The sequence below is a fragment of the Platichthys flesus genome, chromosome 1 (assembly GCF_949316205.1).
Source record: "Platichthys flesus chromosome 1, fPlaFle2.1, whole genome shotgun sequence".
In the NCBI taxonomy this organism is placed as follows: Eukaryota; Metazoa; Chordata; class Actinopteri; order Pleuronectiformes; family Pleuronectidae; genus Platichthys; species Platichthys flesus.
Window position 1 is genome coordinate 9,942,346 of NC_084945.1, and position 19,955 is coordinate 9,962,300.

The 19,955-nt window shown below is 40.8% G+C and overlaps 1 protein-coding gene across 1 annotated transcript in view; it reads right to left on the bottom strand.

Moving 5' to 3' along the window:
* gpc6a (glypican 6a) overlaps positions 1 to 19,955 on the bottom strand; it is a 127,206-nt gene that overhangs the window by 95,866 nt on the left and 11,385 nt on the right. The window lies entirely within an intron of this gene.

Sequence of the window (19,955 nt, forward strand, 5' to 3'; positions counted from 1 at the left end):
TTTAACACTTTATTGAATCCTTCAATCCAACTCTTTTATAATGTCAATCTAAAGGATAGGTGTGTGAGTTTTTTATTTATTTTTTATATTGTCATCTGTTGCTTTCACATGTTGCCTTATTGAAGCACTTTGTTTGAATGTGGCATGAAGAAATAAACCTGCCTTGCCTTATAAGTTGAACTGTTGAGGACAATAACATCTGCAAGACTATAATAACAAGCTGACATGGATCTGGGAAAGGTAGGAAATCATTTTTTCAAATTTTAGGAGTTAGCCATACAGCACCATACCACTTATTTGAAATGATCAAAATGTATGAAATTATAGTTGTTTTGCTGAGGGGGAGCAGTCGCTCTCACATCTGTGGATCCTTCTGTGTGTGTGTAATAGTGCCAGTTGTGAGTTATCTAAAGGAATGAGGGGAAAAAAGTTCACATTAAATTAAATAAAATTGAACACGCACAAAGCACGGCACTATCTGACAGAAACCAGGCTTCACCCATCATGCATTTAATACAGCCTCTATCTCGGAGCACGATGGCGGCATCGGCCAGCAGGTGTACCGCAGCGGAGAGACATGAGATTACAGGGAGCCCTGATTTGAGCCAGATTCCTGCAGCAAACAGTGAGAGTGGCCAGAGACCTTTGGTTGAGATAACTCCGTCCAAACACCGGGACAGCTCCAGGACGACAGTGGAAAGATCCACGAGTGACCAGGTCTCCACAAAGATTCAAATCTAACAGAGAAACCGAATTGAGCGATGAGTTACGGTCATGGGTGATAAAGCAATATCAATAATTCAACGGCATCAATAGCAATATAACTAAAGTTCAATATATATACCGAGAGGATGCTTCCATTGTGTCCGCACAGCGATAACAGCTGATCCAGCTCAGATTTGTTTAATGTTTTGTTGTTCTTCTTTATATTAATAGAAATAATTAAAGGATAATTGTTTATCTTGATATGATAAAAAAAAAAAAAACGGTTTTGGTATTTTAGAAATAAATTAAATCCATTCTGTTTTTTGAAGGACCTTGTAGTTTTTTCAAATTTTCTTGATGGCTAATACAACAATAATAAAAATAATACATGCACCAATAGCCTATATCAAATGTCCGATCATAAATCATAACAAAGCAACATTCGGACCCGGCAGTCAGTCTGGTTTATTGTTGGGTTTTGTTGATGACATTCAGTGAAAAATTGTTTAATCCAACTTTGACTGAATTGACCAACATTTAAAGCTCATCAAGTAGCTGCTGTGTCACAACATATACATCAGAAATTGCACAGCCTTATGATTATTAACACCTCTCAGAGATAAAAGAGAGAAAAATTTTACAAAATGAATCAACGGCAGAAAAATCTGTTGCCAACATGCGCCCATTGACAAACTAATATGACATGTTTTCCTTCCTGTGATGATTTGAAATTACTTTCCATTACAGAGCGCCTTTCGTTGTTATGCCTGATGAAAGCACTTCATGTAAAACTGTGTAGGAGCTCGACAGCAGGGGGCTTACGAGGGGGACTTGAGGACTTTATCATGGATTTCCAGTGAGTGGAAAAATTAAATCCATAAACAAAAACAAACAAGCAAACACTGAGACTGCTGTAAAAACATTGGAAGTGCACTGCACACAAGTGTTTGTCTTCCTGCGCGGCAACACCTGAGGAGCCGACGGCGTTGTGGCCCCGGAAAAGGAAGTTGTTATAAAAAAATATTCACGAAATAACTACCAGTCTGCAACACATTACAGATACAAATATAGCCACGTCTTTGCTGTTTGATGTCTCATCTCCCGGTCTCTATCTAAGGACATCAACACCATTATCTGACATGTTAAAGTCTGGCCAGCAGTTGCATGAGAGATTTGACTTTCTTTCATTTCTTTTTCTTAGCTCTACCTATTAACATTTAAGAAAGGGGAAGATAAAATGACTGCCGCTGCACCGATGGATGAAAAAGAACACAACGGACTCAGGCTGTGGCCATTTTTTCTCTTTTGCGTTTGATGGCTCCAGCAGAGAAAGTGCAGGACCTGGTTTTGCACATGCATATACAGTAAAGCTATAGATGAAGGAGCAGGGCACGGGTAATGAAACAAAGAGGATGCAGTATGTACGTGCTGGCACTCTCAAATGTGCTTAATCCTTAATCAGTCCTCGGAGAGGCACCGAGCTACAGTAATGAGGTGCACCATCAACAGTTCAACATAAGCCCATTGTCTCCAGAGGAAGGCACCAGCCTCCTGGCCACAGAGACCCGACTCTCTCCAACAACAAAATACACTGAGATTCAGCATCTGCTTTCTGTTTAGTGATTCTTTGAGGCTGCTTTGTTTCTCCGTTTAACAACAACGTTCTATTCTCCGAGCCACGCAGCGGCATTCCTCAACTGTCACACATTATTTCTGGTGCGTGCAGAAATGCAACACTGTGTGAAAACCAAACACGGTCCAGCAGAGAGAATAATATTGTGCAGGGTGTGAGGGTGAGGGCAGCATGCTGATACGGTTTCATTAGCTTATTTTCTTCATAATTAAATTTCAGGTTTCTTTTTACAGGAATCTCTCCTGTTCGTTTGTTTATTACGGCAAATGTTCCAGTCGCTGTTTGGGTTGTATCGGTTTTGCTTACGTGTGAGCTCCCATCCACTGAAACACGGCATCATTATCCATCACAGGAGGATGTTTACATTGATTATTAAGGGTGACTTGAGGTTAGATTCCACAGGCGTGTGTGAAAACACCCCATTTCCCCAGGATTTCATATCGCGGTGTTTGTAACTGTGGCAAAATAGATAAATGGTTTATTGACATTATGATGGATAACTTAAGAAGAATGACACTTTCTCGCTGCTTTGGAGAGCCCTGCAACTCCGGAGTACGTCAGATTGAATTTGAAGTTCCCGTTGATGCAATAAATTGCCTGAACCTCGGGGTGAAATACTTCTGCTGGTCACCAAAGGTTGGCATAAACAAAATCAATAAACAAAAGAACTGTCCTTAAGTGTGAGTGACAGCTGTGAGGACAAGTCTGGTGCTTTAAGCTTCGGCAGACCGTGCACCGCTCTATTTATCTGTCAACCTTGTTTTCGTATAGAAACATAATTTGACATTTCCAGCTACTTTCGCCATTTTGAAGACACTGACACTGCTGTTACATACACCGACCTAAAAAAGGACTTTGCAAGCAGCAGGCGACTGTGTGAGCTGCATGTTTATGATGTTGTGACATTGAGTTTCTTTCTCCTTCTTTCCTTTTCACACAGCTCTCTTTCCACACTGCTTTCCATGATCCAGGTGCCGAGCTGTGCGGCAGAATATTAATGGTAGTAAAGGCGAAATAAAAGAAAACATCTCTCCACAAAACTTTTGCTGCACGTTTCCCAGCTGAGATTCAAAAGAACAAAGCAGATGTAAACGCATCCTTATAGTGAACTTGGGGACTAATCGTCACCAAATCTGGATGGGACTCGAGCTTACCGGACCATATCTGTTCTGTTCCACTCGGTTGCTTTGCACCCAAGATGGAATTTGAAACCAAGCTGTCAGTACACTGCACGCTTGCAAGATCACAGTTGTGCTCAGACTCTCTCAAGCTGATTTCAACGTGTAAGACTCGATAGCAGCGGTGCCAACACGAATGGAGACATAGGGGTGTTCGCAGTAGAACGCCAGAGACAACAGGACTCAAGTCACACCTTTCTCTGAGCAGTTTGATACGTGATGCTGTACAGATCCATTTAATCGCAGCTTTCATAGTTAATTCAGGATTAAAATAGATATGTGAGGGATTTACAGTAAAATGCCCTTCCTTGAATAGTAGCTATAATGTAATAAGACCATTATGTTCATTCATAAGAATTCAATTAGGAATCAGTCAACTCCAAATGAGCAAATCTGTGTTAATTAATAAAGCCGTGCTGTTACTGTGTGCTCCCATGACCAGGGGCTTTGTTAGGAGTTGTTAGCAGGTGAATCGCAGCTGAAGAAGGAAAAATGAATACAAAAAACCGAGCACTGCTTTTGTCTCCAGCGTTATCGATGGCTGCAGGTGAAGAGAGGCAACAGGGAAGTTGGGACCGGTCCCAGAACACGTCCATGGCATCTGTTAAAACGGCTTGCCAAATCAGCACCGCAACCTAATCTTTCACTGCTGATGAAACTTTTGCACATTTATTAAAACCAAAAAAGTGGAGCTACACTTTTGAGTTATTCTTGTTGTGGTAATCTGTTCCGTCTGTCAGCCCTGTGTATTTGACAAAACAACAGAGGGAGAGGCTGAAGACGGTGGGAAGTGTGATCCTGCAGAGCGAGGAGCAGAGAGACGCGTTCTGAATGTAAGCCCGGGGTGACAGAGGAGCTGATGTACTAAAGAGGATAAACGTAAAGAGCTGCATGCCACGATCCCTTGCTGTACTATACTTCATTTTGTTTGTACCTGTACTTTAAGAAAAACAGTGGGCGACTAACACCCCCCTTTCCTCATTTGCAAGCTGCAGCGTACATGCTGTATATATCAGCTCACAGTTCAGAAGCAAAAAATATAAAATATGGCTTTTTCTTTTATATAGTCGGCAGTCAGGGCAGGTCCAAAGAAACCACAGAGCTTATCTGTTCTGTGGTCTTTGTGCACACGCATGAGGGTCATTCTCACACGAAAAAAATTCCAAATGGGACAGGGACACAGACTAAAGAGTTAAACATTTGTTCTTGTGTGAGAGCGGCTAAAAAGGAGGTGTGACTGTCTGCGTGGACGGTAAAAACGATGGCGTAAGCACACACTAGTTTGACAGCGCGTGTAAGCATGGAGCGGATCTCTTATGTTATTAATAGAAGTGCAAAAAATATTTTGGTCCATTATGAAACAGTGGCAGTGACAACTGGAATGTGGCGGTTTGCCACAATCTCGATAATTAATGAGAAGCACTGTATAGGACAAGTGAACACGTCCAACTTGGCGACAGAGATGGGTCAGCAAATGTGATAAACAACATTGTTACATTGTGGCGATACCCTTGAATTGTCACTGTAATGTTAAGTATCACAGAAATCACAAACTCAAATAAAGGGGCTTCTGATCATTGCCCATCATGTCAAGGGTTTAAAAACACCATAACCTTAATCCAATTAATTGCAATAATTAAATCACTAATGATATGAATTGGCTAATTAATTCAAAAGTGATACCTATTGAGAACTGGGTCTCCTGCAGAAGATGTTGAGGCAGTGATCATGGGCACACGTGCTTGATCAGGTTCTTCTTGCAGAAAGGAGCTTGCCTCCATTAGCATGTGAAACAACACGGCTGCATCTTGAGCTTTGGATCTGACACATCCACCCACATTCATGATTCATTACATCTTAACCTGATCACAAATTCACGGATCAGCAAAGAGAGACGAGCAAACACACATACATAATATATTATTTACTCAGAGGGTCGTCTCTGACTTGTGAGCAAATAGTTATGTAATCACTGTTTATGAAAGAGGGAATAGAAAAGCCTTCACTCGTACGTTTGACCCAGTCCAGCTTGTTAACGTTCTCCGCCGTCCTCGCAGCTGCCTCCAGCGCAGATGTCAGAAGCCGCACATCGCTCGGAACACGCTAATCAGAGATTTAAATGTATGTAATTACAGAAGGAGAGATAATTAAGGACAAATGCTAATCTTCTTGGGAGGATTTTACAGTTGAATGTCCTGGCACCAGCTCAAATGTTTCCCAATCAAAGGGAAGAGAGGCATAAGAAATATTGTTCGGCTCACAAATGCAATCGCACATTAGCTGTTTTGTTCGGCCTCTTTGATGCGCAGATGTGTTTGGCTGCTCCGGATCACTATCTCCACGAGCCGAGAAAAACAGCGACTGAAGCGTGGCATTGTAATTAGGCGAAATTGCTGACTACGGTTGCAGAGAATGCTCACATGCGCCGGGTCGACGCTGATAAACGGCTGGAGAAAGAATTTGGTGAGACAATGGCTGCTCGACACGTGCAATCAAACCACACACAGCTCCTTTCAAAGAACTCAAAGTTCCCCAGATCCATTATAAATGTTGATCTAAGATTTGAACGTGCGATACGCGCGTTTGACCATTCAGACGTTCCGTTCCTTCCAGTTTCTACGTCAGGAATATGTAGGTCCCATGGAGGAAGTGGATGAACCCGGAAGATATGATCACGCAGAGATTAAAGAAGAACTAACATGCTCCGCTGTTATGAAGAGAACGTGGCACACGCTGCAATCACATCTAACAGGCAGACATAAAGGTTGGCCCCTTTCTAGTCCGTCCTTTCTAATAGTGGCTCATTAAAATTGGCAGCAGAGGCTAAAGTTTGTTAGGCAGCGATGTGATGTTAAAGCTCAACAATTGAGGCAGATGCCCTGAAGACATGCAACAGATTTACAGTTTAGCAGAGCCTCAGGTGCACTAAAGTGGAGGATTGTTGCTGCTACTTCCTGCCTTTAGTTTTTCCCAACTGTATTTCCTTTCACTTTCCTGATTTTTAATGAGCAGGGCAAGGAAACCATTTCTCAGAGCAAATTGATTTTTCAATTGCAGTAGAATACCAACAACCTTTTTCCCCATTGGAGAACGCTACACGGAAACAAGTAGCTCCTTTTGTCACATTTTTATTTGTGTAAACTTTGACAACGTTTTAATTGGTGTGGTACCAATTAAAATTCTACAACAATGGCTTTAACCCAAACCATTTATAACCTCAACTTTAACGAAGCTCTGCATTGGTGGAGCCTCAGGGCTTCATGCGCCATAACGGCCGTCAGGGACCATTTCGGGTTAGAAATTGCCTCATCACAATGGCCTTGCAGGTCTTCACCCAGGAATGTTTTTCTGACAAGCTCAGAAAGTTCCTGACACAGAAAGACATCTATAATCAACACATCATGTAAATCATTCATATCAGGGCCACCCGCAGTCATTCCTGCCCCCCCGAATGTGGATGTAAAGGCACTGAGGGAGTGGGCAGGGCTGGGTGGTCCGTACTGCCAGAGGAGCAACGTGCAATCAGTGCACAACATGCAAGGTATTAATAAAGGTCTCGCTAATAGCAGTGCCCATGGATCTGAGAACAAATGCTGCCCTAACTACTCCATAATATATCGATCCAAAAATATCCCATATAGGAACACTGCCATCATGAGCTGAAGCCGTAGCCATACGTAGCCATAGTGATCCGGGGATGGAGACATAGTATTAATTGACGATACACATTCTTCACCAATCACAAGTCAGTCCCAGCTGTCAATCAGGACGTTTCAGGGGCACATTGTAAAATGAGCACTTCCACATGCATCAGTGAGATGAGAAGTAGTAAAATGTAAAAAAAATCATTTTTGAGAAAAAACATATCTAAAGTGTTGTTTGGGTTTTTGGTTTAGTTCATGTCCAATGCACGGAAATTGAAGATTCAAGGGTTTTGCCCTATGCTGCAGCCAGCCACCAGGCGGCAATCAAGATACTCTGGCTTCTTTTTCGTGTAGCCATCATGTCGTCCATCAAGAACTCTGATCTTTTTACACGGTCAAACTTAACTAACGTTACTAAAACATATAATTAGTAAAAGTTAACAGTGATGTACATAGTAATTAGCCAGCTGATCAATCGTAACGTCTGCATCATTAAGCTTTAGTTATTTTCGCTGTTGATATGTTTTATTTTTTGGCTAACAAAAATTAAAGCAGTGAAAACTCTGTTTGAACAGAATAAATTAGTAAAGTAGAAATTAAACCCTGCCTCCACAGGTTTGAGCAAAATGTAATAATTTCTACCAATTCTCAACAAATATCAATAGAGATGCTCTGGGCTTGGCCCCAAACCATATCAAACCAGGACACGCTCCTGCTTAACACCCCAGGCACTCCCATGTTTTTATATTCAAAACAAAATCATAAAAAAGGCCTAGATGGAATGTGTGTGTTAACGCACTGCACACACACATAAGAAAGTTTGTTTGGTTTGAAAAAGCTAAGGCAGAAAAGAGGAGTGTTGTAGTGATATAATAACTTCTGGTTGCTGTCTTCTAAAACTATATTAAACATTCTTTGGTTCAAGTTACTAAATATTAAACATTGTGAAGTTGAGATTATCCTACCTCTGTGAAATGTGATATCTAAATGCATGAAACTAAATATTATTGTCTGTTGGGTTACAGCATTAGATAAATTACCTAATCATTTATGATTCTCATATTAGGTTTCAAGTATTATGCACGTACAATAAGAGGCTGTGAAATGGTTCTTTTCATATGGTAACTCAAGAGAATGCAAAGTGAAGCAGTGATTTCATGATCTAAATTCCTGAATAATGTAGTTGAGGCAGACAACTTTAAAATGCTTTACTTTACTGAGGGACGATGTTCGGCTAAAGAAAAACCTTGTTGGTTATTATGCATAGTGAAGTAGCAGGGGTCGGGATGTCTGAATGGCTGACATGTTTACCAACCTCGGGCCAAGAGCTGAAATGCTTTGCTTCCTCTATTATTGAGAGAAAGAAATCAGAAGCAACATGTAACAACGCGGGAAATGTTGAAAATAAATATGGTTTTACACGTTTGAATCTTAAAGTTGATGGTAGACAGTTGCACACATGGACATACGACTCTAACCTGTGTTCACCCAACAACCATTCTGCCACCAGGCCGCCAGCAGCAACATATTCTGTTGTTGCTCTTCGAGGTGTTGGACCTCAACAGTCACAGAAGCCGGATTGGTCTCAGTCACTTTGCCGACTCATGATAAGGCTTCAAAGGCAACGCTGTGTACAGGGCTTCAAAGCGGAGAGGGGCAGGAGGTCCTGAGGCTTTCATTTCAACATGCTGGATAGAGTCATGTGAAGATGTATGCAGTAATCAAAACAAAACATAAAGGTTGTAAACCCATCTTCCTCACCACACTTCCTCATTGTCACACTGTGCTTTGAAAAGTTGCCAAAATATACCACTGGGTCATTTCAATTCTGGTTTATGGTTTATATATATTTATATATTTTGCCTGAACAAAACAAACAATAACTAACATTGATCAATGATGGTAATGTTAATGAAATGCAGGACCTCATTAAAGTGCAAAAGCCCAATAATCAATTTCTCTTTTTTATTGCTTTTGGCAAGAAAAATCCCCAAGACATCCACTGTGTGCATGTTGAAAGCTTAGTAACGAAATTTCATGAAATGAAAGTTATATTATGCAAAATTAAACAAAAAAACAGAAACTTAAACTAAACTGATCCTTTGAAAATAAATTTAACGAAAAAGTATTTTTGTGAAGTTGAGTTATAAGGCAATTTCATGTATGTGAAAATATACATGGCAATAAAAAGAATTGTGATTCTGATTCTGATCCTTTCATGACTCTCCATTTACTCATCATGGATTTCAATGAAATCAATCGATACAGAGTTCTGATTGGCATAGTGACAAAGAATAAACTGATTGATTGACCCTAGAGCTGATTTGAGACACACAACACACATATCTTTGGCCATAGTCAAATTTCTTTTAAAGTATTTTTTGATCAAATTACACATTTATTCTTATTATAGACCGCTCAATTGTGTAGTTTTAATAATAATGCCATTATTATAACTCATTGAGTAATTCCTGATGTGTTTACTGAGCTACATCAACACTGTAACATCCAAACTGCGGGTGTTGGAGAGAAGTGGTACATTAGTGTTATGTGGGAGATTAAAGTCTGTGTCCCTAAAAGTCTTTGCCTCCACTGTCAGTATAAATCAGTTCAGCTTCATTTTACTGCTACAGTAATGGCTCTGGTGCTTGAGAGCTCAACACATTCACCAACAAAAGGATTGTGAACGTACAAGATTCACAGCTTGAGATTTAAGGAAACAGAATTCTCTATATCTTAGAAAGTCCAATAGCAGGACCGGGGCTTATATCAAGAATTGAATCAATAGGGTTCATCAAGCAGAAATATGACTTCTAATTCCCTACTTTGGTGATTGAAACTACTAGAGAGGGAAACACTTTTTACTTTTTACTTTCTACTTACTCGACATTGCACCTTTTGTTTGAACCAACCCAGTTTTTCAAGTGTGAAAAATTATTGGAGCATGTGGCTATCAGGTGTTAACTGTTGCCTAGGAGCTGCCTTTTCAAATGACTCATAAAATGATTGATTAGTTTTAGCCTCTGGTTTCACCTGTGAAGGCTGAATGTAGTCGTAAAAAGAATCCTATCGGAGACACCACTTCTCAACCTGATTAACATTATTGTGAATTTTCAAGAAGAAAACTCAAATTACCTTTCAAGTTCTGGAAATAAAATAATTACGTAATTACGTACAGACGGACATGCTGATTTCTACAATCATTGAGAGTAGAGCACAAGTGTTTGGAGGGTCCTTAAAAATAAAATGTTCTCAGACTGAGCAGAAGACATCGAACATGCCTGCCAAGAATAACAACAGCAAGAAAATCCCAGAAACAATCCCAGAAAATTCAGAGTTGAGATACAGAGGTCATATCACAACAGGCAAACTGTTCATCAGCTGTAAGAATCACAGGTGAAGCCGGAAAAAGTTCTGGTACAAAGTTTTATGGAGCGAGATTAACCTCTACCAAAGTGACAGAGATGGGAAAGATCTGCTCATGTTCTTCAATGTAAAAAGCTCATCTGTAAACCACGGAGGAGCTGGTGTCAGGACATGTGCTTGGAGAGCCGGTCCCGGAACGAGCTCGCTAATCGTTTATTGATGATGTCAGTGACAGTTGCAGCAGGAGGACGATCTCCGAGGTCTCCGGAACCATCTCGTCTGCCGATTTAGAGAAAAATGCATCCAATCTAATCTGGAGCAAAATTCATCATGCAGCAAGACAAAGACCAAAAACACAATTCCAATGCAACAAAGGACTTCATCAGGGGGGCGGGGGAGGGGGGTTGCGCGGACTTAGAACGGCCAAGTCAATCACTGGACCTTAACCCGGTAGAGCAGCTTTACACACCCTGAAGAAGAGACTGGAGGGAGAAACTGCCTGAAATGAAAGCGGCTGTGGTAAGAGGCTGGAGAAATTACCCAATTAAAGAATCCAGCAGAAGCAAAAGGTCATTCGACTGATTAAGACCATTTGTTCCTTCAATTTCGTTCACGAAATCCGACCATATGATTAAAAAAGCTGTTGTGTCCTATTTCTTTATTTTACACATCAAGATGTTAATATGAGTAGAAAAAAGTCTTATTGTCTAATATTCTTATTCCTGTTTTTAGCAAGAAATTTGAAAGCTAAATATTTTAGGCGCTGGGAAAAGAGTGGGTTCTATTCCCATTGAGGCTCTGATGCCAAACACTGTGATTAACTCCCAAAAGGATTCATTAGTCTACCTGGCCAAAGGGCAGACTCCATACGGGCCGTGCCATCTGGTACATCCCTTGACCACTGTTGCCAGCATTTATAAAGTGAGGACATTCTCGCCAGAGCTTCATGCCAAACAAGCCAACAGATCATGAAGTCAAGAGAGAGAAATGTATTATTCAGCCATGCTGAAAATTCATAAAAAGGTTTAGTGATGCAGGAAATTAAGTGAATCTCTGCAGAATGTGGCAGCATCTCTCAGCCAAGTCCGTTCCTCTGAAAACAGTTTACTAAGATGAGCTTAAAAGACGTTAGTGGATTGTAGATATTATGTAAGTTACCTACATTTACAATGAAATCCAGATTTGTTTTTATCTGGCCCCAGGATTTCTGTGCCCGCTGCCTGTTGGTGGGGGTTCCACCATATCAGGGAGCCAAGGTCAATAACAGGGAAGCACCATCTTGAATGAATCACATTTATTATCACTGATCCACCAGCAGATTTCAGCTCCAGTCTCACTGAGAGCTGCCTCTCCAATATTGCCTCCTCTCTGCTCACACAGTCCGGCCGCCGCAGAGCACCAGTTTGCACAGAGACTCATTACCTTCAAATGAGGCTGGAGGCCTGAAGGAACAGGTCTGGGCTCTTGATATTTCAATTCGACAGCTGAGTTTACTGGAGCCGGGTCTCCAATGAAATCCACAATTCAATCGATTTCAAACTTAGTTTCTCAGTTTTAAGTCCTGGTTCTGTTCAAAATCCATCCAGCTTTCACTGAACAGATTTACACATGTGGCAAAATGCTATAAACCAACTTCTGGATCATTATAATTAGTATGACTGAAAAGTTTTGATTTGATCAGTACATTGTAAATTAGTTAAATTAATAAATATATTACAGAACAAATTACATGGGAATAATTGAATTTTTGCAAACCTTTAAATAATAAACATATAATATACAAATAGGGGAGGAAGAAATGTATTTCGTGTTTTGTGTATGTGTTTAGAGGTTGCCTGGATTTGAATGGAGTTGTGTATTGAACAGCAGCATTTTCCGTGAGGTAAAGGTCATTTGAAACGTTTAAAAAAATTCAGAGAACAATAAGTTACCGTCAAAGCAAATTACTGGATAAAGCCCAGAATACAAGACACTCGTTGACGGAGCAGTTTCTCTCTCTTTAGACTCAGGATCAGCACAAAGGACAGGACGAGCTACAAGGCTGAGACTCCGCTCCCTCTGGAAGGTCGACCCCTCTATCTGTGAGATCTATTGACTCAGGCACAGCTAAGGCTCCTCACACATCTGGGCCGTGGCATATTTAAAGGTCCTTTATTCAGCTGACACCATCAAGATTAGAGTGCAAACGGTAGCTCGCTCTCACTCACGCACAGAATTAAAGCTTGTTGAATGATGAAGAGTGTGTGACTTCTCCGTTATGTTATATGCAAAGAAAAAAATACCTCTGAGCTACATAAGGTCAAATCAGCAGAGACTGTCGTCGGCTAAATATTTCAGATGGTAGGTTGTGTTTAAAGGTCAACTATTAAAATCTGCTTAATGAAGGAACCATGCAATCAAAGGCATTCTGAATGTTATAGGACAATGTTATAGTTTTATTCATAATTTCAAATGACAAAAAAATGCCAGTTGCATTGATAATCAATGAACTCAAATGTGAACACCATACTGCTTTTTTGGACGTATATAATCAGTGTGAAGATTTTACCTTGGGCCCTTAGAAATTATAATGAGCCTTTCACTCTAATTTTTTCATTGAGAATCAGGAAAAAGAATCAAGGCTTAACTGATAATCACGCTGTTAACTACGAATGAAAATGATTGGTAGCTGCAGACCTGATGTTCGTCACTTTAATCTTGACATAATTAACACTTCTAAAAAGGACCTTGGTCATATCCTGAATGAAACCGCAATCAACGCCGGCTTTTTAACCTGAGGACATGATTAATGATAATGAGTTATTATGATGACATAAGACATTTAATAACGAACGCTTGAGCATTTTCACACGCGAGTTTGCGAAAGCCGTTTGAGGTGTTATTACATGTCAAGATAAATCCAGGAACTAGAAGTAAACCCAATTACTGTGTTAAACCACATCTGTCTCCATGTTGAAGTGGGAAAAATGCATCAAGCTCGATTGATCTTACTGCTGCTCTGCCATCTGGATCTACCCTCCATCACCCAAATCACCCACTTTCAACTATTTCCACTGGGGCTTGAGACCCAAATTGAATATGTCCAAACAAGATGACACAGATAATTCCCACCATCACTTTGACCATATGCTGCCGCACTCGGAGGCTGCAGAAAGATTTTCTAACTTTCAAATAACTTCCAGAGTTGGAAAACTGCGTGACAGTAATGGATAGATAAATATATGGTTCACAGTTTGGTGTGTGTGTGTGTGTGTGTTTGTGTGTGTGTGTGTGTGTGTTTGTGTGTGTGCGAGGCACCGAGGTGAGGCTTAACGTGCCGAATCAAATCAGACATTTCCTCAAGTTCGTAATTTGATGGTGCACTCGTCAAAGTGATATGAAGTCTGCCCTACTTTTAGCCTCCACACCTGAGATATGACAGAGATGTAGGTGTTAATAAACACACTTTTTATATATACGACAATATACTGAGTGTGATGTATTCAATTATCAACTCTTGCTTTTATCAAAATCTCCCAGCACGGCAGACACAGAATGGAATTTAAGTGTCAAGTGTTTTAAATGTTAATCACATTTACATTATGTTCAATGTGTCTTTAATCAAAGAGGTGTTTCTATTGTGTGACTACATACAGTACTGTGACGGAGGGGACACAATGCCGGTGTTTTCATATTCCAAAAGGGGAAAGACAATAGTTGTTTTTGCACCTTTCTTCTCTGTTTTCCTCCAAACATCAATAGCTAAATGTTCAACGAGATGATAAGTGCTGGAGGCATTCCGTCTCGCACAATGACAGAATTGCACCAGCCAGGTGCTGTGCTCAACAACCAGTCGGGATAAATGAGAAGCTATTACTGAGCTGGAAATATGGAGAGGCAATAACTCAAATCATAGGAAATGGGCCTGAACTTCGACCATGACTCAACAGATGTGTAAAAAGAGATTCTCGTTTGCAATCGCGGGAACAGCACACTATCGACATGGGGAAGGAATGAACAGATTTTTGGTCCAGTTACTTAAGCTTCCTTAAAAAGATAAACAGTGTCTTCTAACTTAATTAGTTCTGTAGACCAGTGGTTCTCAACCTTTTTTCAGTGACGTACCCCCTTCGAAGAAAAAATTCTGCCGAGTACCCCCTAACCAGCGCAAAGAAAGATGTAATGTGATTTATTAAGTCTTGTAACTAGACACATTCAAATTTAAAACTCCATCAATGTGAGAAAAGACAAAAGACTTTTATTATTATCTCAATAAAAATAAAGATTTGTGCACCTCAAAATAATTATCAACTTAAAGTGACCTCTTTTGGGATCATAATAAAGATATGTTCTCAAACTGAACTCATGAACTTAATTATAGCTAAACACTTCTTCCCAAAAAATAAATCATTAACTTAGTTTTAAATAAAAGATTAGCTCAAAACATATTTTTTTAATATTCATCATCTTAAAATATCTTCTTTAAAGATCGAAAAGAATACTGACAGGTAGCTTGTTTCCGTTTGCTTCTGGGAGGCTTTTTGCATCGTGTCTTGAGATGACCTGAATTCAGAAAGTTTCCTCTTAAAAAACTCAGGTGGCTTACCAACATGACTTTCATGTTTTGTCTGGAGATACCGCTGAAGATGTGGTGGCTTAATGCCACTGTTGGCTAATCTCTCCCCACAGAAAAAACATAAAGTGTAAATAACCCAATCTATGTTATTGTTAATATTATTGAAGTGTCTTTCTGTTATTTTATTGTGACATATTTGCTCGCTTTAAGGTCATACAATTTCATTTCCGCTTTTGTATTACATGCTTTTATTTTGAAAGGGTACCGGTAGAGACGCGGACTTCTTGTTATGAATCATTAACTTCACAACGGAAAACTTGTCCATTTTAGCGCCCCTCCGAAGAGGCAAAAGCTCTCACGGTTTTGTTTAGGGAAGGCTCTCTGCTCTGGTTTCGCCTTCTTTGGCGCTTGTCCCTCCGTGTTTCAGCAGTATTGCTGCTGCACTTCAACTCGACTCCATTGTTGAAGTTTTCAAGGCAGGTGATGACAGGCGATGACAGGTGGCGTGTGCCAGGTTGGGTCAAACCATCGGTATGGGGGAGACTCTGTTCTTTTTAGGATAATTAAATTAAAAGCCTACTGAATATAAAATTTAGTTCATGAACTTACACTTTTATTTTATTGAATATTTGTTAAATAACAATTTTTCAAGGATTTTTGAATGGATGCTAATTTTAAATATATAAAAATCTCAAGTACCCCCTGGAGTACCTTCAAGTACCCCCAGGGGTACGCGTACCCCCATTTGAGAATCACTGCTGTAGACTATAGTGCCTGGAAATCACTGTTAAGCCTGAAACATGCTTCTGCGTTTTCACGGGCCCGTAAGCGCAAGAGCCCTTCCGGGTCCCTTACGTGCTTATGTATCCCTCCTTACGTGCTGACGGGTGTCGACCCCCTTTTCTAAAATTTACGGCAAAGCTCCGCAAGCTCACTCAGCCCGCAAGGCTGTGATTAGTCTGCTCTACATCCCTTCTGGAGCTGCATTTCCGGTTTCATGCCCCATAATACCGGCAGAAATCACGGAAGATTTAGAAGAACGAATATGGACCAAATAGAAGAGCACTTGGCAGAATATATCCGATAGTATGATAGCTTGTATAACCTGTCATTGACTGGCGGATTTGTCCGCCAGAAAAAGGCTACGAGGAGCCGCAGTGGCTATGTAAATAAACAATCGACGAAGAAGAAAGAAGGCGTCTCTAAGGTCGTCTCGACAAAAAGCATTACTCCGCCTAGTGTTCTGGCGCGGAATTGCTTTTAAGACGCGCAACGGTTGGGGAAGCATGAATGAAAACGAGTCTTGCGCCACAGCGGCGTGAAAAGACGCAGACGCAGTCGCAGAAGCATGTTTCAGGCTTTACACTACAGGGAACTCAGAAGGGACGGGAAAACAGATGATGTGTATATACAGATGATATATAGCTGCCCAGAAGGGAAGGCAAAGCATCTTGATCGCCCCCTGTTGGCTGGCTGCGGTATAGCTAATATATCCTGCCTCCTTCATGTGAGTGGATGGCACAAGAACCGAACAAAAAAGTCAAACTTCATGTCAAGAACACATTTCTTAAAGATGGTTGTCTGTCATTTCAGATATTTCACAGGTATATATTTTCATTTTTCCGGTAGGTTTGGTTTCACTTTGCTGTGTGATGAAATGAAAACATGGTGAAACATGATGATTGACAGCTGAGACTGACTTGTAATTGGGACAGCACGTGTATCGACGGGATTTCACATTCGTGGCTCCATCCCCCGACGGCTGCTGTGCAAGATAGCAGCGTTTGTATTCCAGAATATTTCAGGTTTATTTTTTGGATGGAGTGAGGAAGTGGAGATATTTCGTCCATCTTTATATACTGTTTGAGACGTGTGACTAGATCCTAAGTCAACGGCCAGTCTTAAATAAATCTATTTCAATTATTTTTAATTCACTGCTTTTTAAACATAGACATAATCTATAGTATTTATAACATACAGCACTTACAATATACGGCATTTACCAAAAAAAGTCAATTTCTACCTTATCATCCCAAACAGTGAATATCAAATTATCCATCTATTGTACTCAGGCAGCCTCAAATATGCTTTGAGATGTGATCAGCACACGACCTGCTGCACTCGCTCATGTTGAGCTTTTTATAAACCACTGTCCTTTTCCCACCTGACGCCTCACTTCTGCACCTTGTATAACTCTAACCTTCCTTCTTATGCATTAACGCTTTAATGAGCACTTCTGTTCTTTCTCGACTCTACACCCAGCATCTGAAACCAATACGCACAATCCCAGGTTGCAGGCTCTCCTGGTAAATGTCAAAGGTAAGATGTTGTACCAGTCGAGCACTTGAGAGGAGCTTATGGCCACTACAGCTTTAAACATGCATGCGGTATATTAAAGCATACCCCACAATATATTGAATGGGGTCTTGCCTCTGTTATGGATGATGCCTGGGACAGATTTCACCAACAAAAATCGCACTAGTATTGTGCATTTTATAAAGATTAGAAAATGATAGCATGTGACTTTCTAGATCACCCTTTGAAAGAGATCTTACACAGAGGCTCATGAGGTGTTTATGAAATATAAGAATGGCTGTTTACAGATTCTGTTTCCCTCTTTGTACCCTTATATTAAAAATGATAAAGATAAAGGGCAACAAGAGTTCAATACATCAATATAATATCAATTCAATTTATTTCACTTCCACCAGAAATACTTAATGATGGATATAACAATCTTTTCCTCCATTAAGGCTCCAGTTAAATATGAAGCAAATGAGGTATAGAAACATACGCTTGACAGAAAGTTCAAATGTATGACCGTGCAGCACCTGCCATTTGAGGAACTGCTGCTGGCAAGTTATTTGACAGACACTTTTTTCAAGCACGGCAGGTACCTGGTCTACACTCTGCTGCTTCCAGGAAATAGCCACAGCCTCACACTGGGAATCTGAACAAAGCTGTCACCTTCTCCTGTCACAGCTCTCATATGTCACCAGAGTAACTATGAGCCATACTGTTGAAAGCATGTAAAACTTTGAATAATATTACACATTTCCTCAAGTAAATGTAACATTTAGCATTAAGCTACTGATAAATATCCCGGAAACATTTGGAGGTTTTTATTTTGCACAATCAAGGTATAAAAGCAGGAAATGTAACATGATTTAAGGATTTTATCAGTTTAATCTTATATTTTTGTGAACTTCTGGCTTCTCACTCTATCGATAAATGATTTGTTAATTTTTTTACAGGGTCCAGATGGTTCAAGCCATATCGGCATAACAAACTCTGATGGTACAAATGCTCAGTGGCTGAAAATACCCATACCAAAACAACCAAATCGCTTCAATTAAATTTATGTCACTTTATCTGTGCATGTCTTTTTGATCAGTTGATTTAGATGGTGATTAAATCACACACATTCGAAAAACCGAGCAATTCAATGTTGCGGCTGAGAGTAGGAGGGGACATACGGTGAGGTCAGAGCCTTGCACCGGTGCTCTGGATCCAGCCTCCTAACCGGTGCATGAATCCATTCCTAAACATAACAGCTGGTGGTCTGGAGAGCCCGAGGTAGAGCCCCGGGGTGTGAGATGACCAGCCCACTCATTTACCGGCAGCTTGCACAGGGGACAGGAAACAGTGGGGTTCTGGGAGCGGGAGATGAGGTTGGCTCCTTTTCAGATTCAAGCCCCCTCCAGGAGCCAAAAAACAAGGATGTGCCAAGACGCGTCACAATGGCAGATGTTCCTCGTGCGACACACGAAGAAATGTTCGACAGATGTAAACACTGGACATTAGGGCCTGTGACTCATAAATCTCAATCAGCCTTTCCATAATCCCTCTCCACCTTCTTTCAAAACGGGCCTCGAATTAATGGGAGTGAAAACTGGGGAGGCTGCAGATTCTCCATCCGGCCTCATCAACATTCTCGGTGCGACGACACTTCAAACCCGTCCTCTCCCGACATTAAGGTTATGAGAGCCTGTCACATTTGTCATGATTGCAAGACTCCCTGGAGATGCCCTATGTGGCCCCATTCAAATCAGTGGTGTGAGCCTAGTGAGCCTGGATATCTCTCACTGCAAGGCTGCCCTACGCTCCCATCAGCCACAAGGATAGGTGATTTAAGCGAACTGTGCGCTCACCCCTGCTGTACTTCTTTAGTTCCAGATGAGTCCCTGACGCCGTTCAGCGGCACTCTGCGAGTCACACGTTCGATCAAGCTTCATTAGCAGCCAATTTGATCAAATAATACAGACTCCGGTTACGCAGGAAGAAAGAAAGACTGCCGCACACCTTTTTCCAAGCAATCTGAACCTTGAGCAGGAGGTAAAGAGGCATTTTTAGCACTTTTTAATAACTCAACTGCCAAAAGCTCCTCTGCCTTTCGCAGGAATCATCCATCACAGCATCCATTAACATCAGCATAATTTTGTCTCTCACAGATCAGTGGAAAGAGCACTGTGTGTGTATACCGGAGTGAAATAGGGAAATGAGGGGTGAAGGAACATAGGGGAGACCTCTGACACGCACAGGAGTGTCATTATCTACCCAGAGGCCTCTCACTGCAGAGTCTATTATTTAATGTTACAATTTAGCCCAGAAATGTGACCCGGGGTTAAGATCAGCCCCTCTATGTTTTTGCATTAACACAAAAATTATAACAATCTACAATTAGTCTTTCAACCTCAAAGCCGAAAACGAGCTTCGCACTAAACTGGGTCATGAGCTCGTGTAATTTCCTAATTTACAACGGGAAAAACGCGCTTCCTTTACATATCCTGTCCTCGGTAACTACTGCTCTTCAAAAACACAATTACCTATTCTCTTGTTCCTAGGTGAGCCATCATCATCTTTTCACTTGAGAG